This window comes from Mus caroli, chromosome 19 (genome assembly GCF_900094665.2).
Source record: "Mus caroli chromosome 19, CAROLI_EIJ_v1.1, whole genome shotgun sequence".
In the NCBI taxonomy this organism is placed as follows: Eukaryota; Metazoa; Chordata; class Mammalia; order Rodentia; family Muridae; genus Mus; species Mus caroli.
This window is the reverse complement of record NC_034588.1, coordinates 10774590-10778539: the sequence shown is the minus strand read 5'-3', so window position 1 is coordinate 10778539 and position 3950 is coordinate 10774590. Positions and strand designations below refer to the sequence as shown.

At 34.1% G+C, this 3950-nt stretch overlaps 1 pseudogene; it reads left to right on the top strand.

The window, feature by feature from the left end:
* The first annotated feature begins 3022 nt into the window (after nucleotides 1–3022).
* LOC110285672 lies at nucleotides 3023–3950 on the top strand (annotated as a pseudogene).

The window sequence follows — 3950 nt, the reverse complement described above, 5'->3', positions numbered from 1 at the left end:
AAATGTGTAACCCATCCTTGAGAGAGGAAGAATTTAGGTTCAAAAGCCAAAGCTTATTATCTCTATTTCCTCAGATTTTCATGCTTTAGAGAACATGAAAGTGTTAGTGCCCTCCCTGAGGAAGAACTGTGTAACCAGCATTCTGAGGTTTACTTGATTATGTCATATTCACACTATTGGTTATACCCTCTTCTTCCAAAGAATTGGTGGCTCTTCATGTATATTAAATAAACATTCATAGTGAGAAAGTGAGTGGGGTAGAAGTGCCTATTGTGATATATGTTAAGGGAAAAGGGAATCATGGAAATTTGTTTTATAAAACAAAGACGGGTGGAAGTTTATGATACAAATGCAAAAAGTTCTATTTTAGGAAGCTTAGGTGTTCTCTTAACACAGTAGTTAACAAAACAACAACAACAAAAAACAAAACAAAACAAAACAAAACCCCCAAAAACCAAGATATTATGAATCACTGTGTATACTTTTGTAATCTTATTATTGGTTATGAAGGAACATAGAGAAAACAAGAACAGTAAAATTCATGATCATATATCTATTTTAACATTTTTTACTATAATTATAGAGAGATGATCATTATATATTTTGAAAATGATGAGTTTAATATTGGTATGAGTTTTAAAATGCTCTGAATGGTTTTCATGACAAAAAATAACTTTATACTATGTGGTAACGTTTTAATTTCCAAGTTTCATCAATGATAACATAACAAGTATTACTAAAAATAACAGGAAATTATTCATCACGTGTAAATTCCTTGTTAATTGTGGATAAAATTTTCTGAAAATAGTCTCTAAAATAATAGTTTGTAACCTAATATTTCTAGGCTATCAAGAGACGGGGTAGGTAATAATCATTTTTAAGGGAAATATTATATCAAAAGCTTCAATGCAAACAAAAACATGTTTCATGTTGCAGCCATTCTGAAAGCATTCGCAGGAAGATAGCTTCAACCTAGGATTTAATGACTAGACTAAGTGATGGTTTCTGTATTCAAGAAAACAAAACCAATGCAAAGATCGAATATTATTGTTGTTTGAGAGCCATAAAATGCCAAATATTTTCACATGGGTAAGAGATCTGTGAGATGAATACAACCCTATAAATGTCTAATTTCATATGGTCTTATTAGTGATTTTGCCATGGTGTGACAGTATTGAAGGAAAGAATAATTTAATGGAAATGGGCTCTAGCAAAATAAAAATATGGGTTTGATGTAAGAAGATGAGGGAGACTAGATCAAAGGGAATTGAAGGACAACAATCACTGTGTTCAGAAAAATAGGGACATGCTGGACTGCATAATCACTCAGTGACATAATTGAGGAAGGTAAGGCAAAATAAGAAAGAAAGGATGAGGATTGCCTGTAGCTGAAGGACCTGTACCTAGCCACCACTAAATTATATCAGAACAGAAAACTGACGACACTCCAATTAAAATATAACATGAATGGTAACACTCACTGGATTTCTTACAATAACATTGTATTGCCTTTTTAAGGATCTTGTAATCTACTAGCAATAATACCTCAAAATGGACTTCTTCCCTGGTTTATGTTTCTGATGTCAGGGAAGATAGCTCTGGATCAGTGAATCCTAAATAGTGAGTAGACCAAAACATGGTATGTGCTAGAGATTATGATTATCTGCCTGCAACTTTCATAACTAAATCTGATTGAAGATATTGACATTACCCAGTTATCCCACTACATCAACTGCAGCATATGCTATACCTGTTACCTCGGTATACAATATTTCCTGTTCATCTCTTACTTACATTAATAAAATACTTTAGAGGTAAACTCAGAAGGAAGTTTAAAGACAAGTTAGAATTTTAGAGAAAAACAAAAACAGAGTCAAACTATCATTCTAGTAGCACTTGATAGGTGATGGAGAAAAGAGAGAAAGTCATACTTTTTGAGTTATATCCAAAAAAAAAAAAAATCTTCTACATTAAGCACAAATATTCGTTAGGTTGAAGGATAACGTGGAGGGATTCAGGAAAAAAAGTGATAAATCCCACAGTTTCTGATAATGTCTGCTTAGAGAAGTATCCAAAATATAGATACAAATAAAGGGGAAATGTAGTTATTTCCAAGCCATAGTACTTATTTTATAGGGCATCCTCTTCCAGAATCTTCTTTTCAAGAAAAAAAACAAATAAACAAGGATCGTATGCTTAGAAACAGAAATAAATCACTGGAATTAAACTAATGCTGAGTTTATGTAATTATAATGGATCTTATCTCCAATGTAATTGAAATTCTGCTTAGACTCTCATATTTGAGAATCAACACAGGATAAATAAAATCAAAAACCAGAAGGCAATGACTTGATTTTATACTTAAAATGTGAATAAATTTCTCAATCTCTTATCCTCCATAACTTAAATAAAAACAATCACCAAATTCTTTTTTTTTAAAAGATTTATTTTATTATTATATGTAAGTACACTGTAGCTGTCTTCAGACACACCAGAAGAGGGCATCAGATCTTATTAAGGATGGTTGTGAGCCACCATGTGGTTGCTGGGATTTGAACTCATGACCTTTGGAAGACCAGTCAGTGCTCTTACCCGCTGAGCCATCTCTGATATATTTAATAGTATTCATGAAATTACATATAATATTCTTTTCTAGAAGAGCCTTTGGAAATTGGCAACAACGAATGTGAGCTTTTGTTGAGCTCAGAAGTGAATTGGGAAGTCATCAAACATCACTTTTGTCAAGTTGTTAAATATTCTCATATATATATATATGGATAATAAATGTTAAAATAATATAGGTAATTTATTAATGATCTTTAAATTATAGCAGATGTACCTTGTGTATGTTTACTACACAAATTTGATTTGGGGAAAGATTTATAGATAATTGCAAAGTACAGATTTTGGCTCAACCAAGTCATATGTTTGCACATATTCGTTTCTATTTTCATTAACCTTCTGTATCATCATGTTTCTTTTTTCCAATGTCTATGAACAATCGAAAGTTTTAAATGTGACAGTGATGGAGAACAATACAGAAGTGACACACTTTCTCCTGCTTGGACTCACAAATGACCCAGAATTACAGCTTCCCCTCTTCATGATATTTCTAATCATCTACACCATTACCCTGGTAGGAAATCTGGGGATAATTCTGCTGATTTTCCTGGACTCTTCTCTCCACACTCCCATGTACATTTTTCTAGGTAATCTGTCCTTGGTTGATTTTTGTTACTCCTCAGATGTCACACCCAGAGTCATGACTGGGCTCCTAATAGGAGACAAGGTAATTTCCTATAATGGGTGTGCTGCTCAGATGTTCTTTTTTGTAGCCTTTGCTACTGTGGAAAATTTCCTGTTGGCCTCAATGGCCTATGATCGTTATGCAGCAGTGTGTAAGCCCTTGCACTATGCCACCACTATGACTTCAGGTGTGTGTGTCTGTCTTTCTATAGGTTCCTATACCTGTGGTTTCCTGATTGCCTCCATCCACATTGGGGACACCTTCAGTCTTTCTTTCTGTAGGTCTAATGTGGTCCATCACTTCTTTTGTGATATCCCAGCAGTCATGATTCTCTCTTGCTCTGATAGACATGTTAGTGAGCTGGTTCTCTTTTATGTAGGGAGCTTCGGTATATTTTTTTGCTGTCTTAGTTATTTGTATATCCTACATATTCATTTTTATCACAATCTTTAAAATGCACTCAAATGCTGGATGTGGAAAGGCTGTATCCACTTGTGCCTCACACTTCACTGCAGTGTCTATTTTCTATGGGACTGTTATATTCATGTATTTGCAGCCCAGCTCCAGTCACTCCATGGACACTGACAAAATCGCATCTGTGTTCTACACCATGATCATCCCTATGCTGAATCCACTGGTCTACAGCATGAGGAACAAGGAAGTCAAGCGTTCATTCAGAAACTTTTTTCACATACCAAAATAG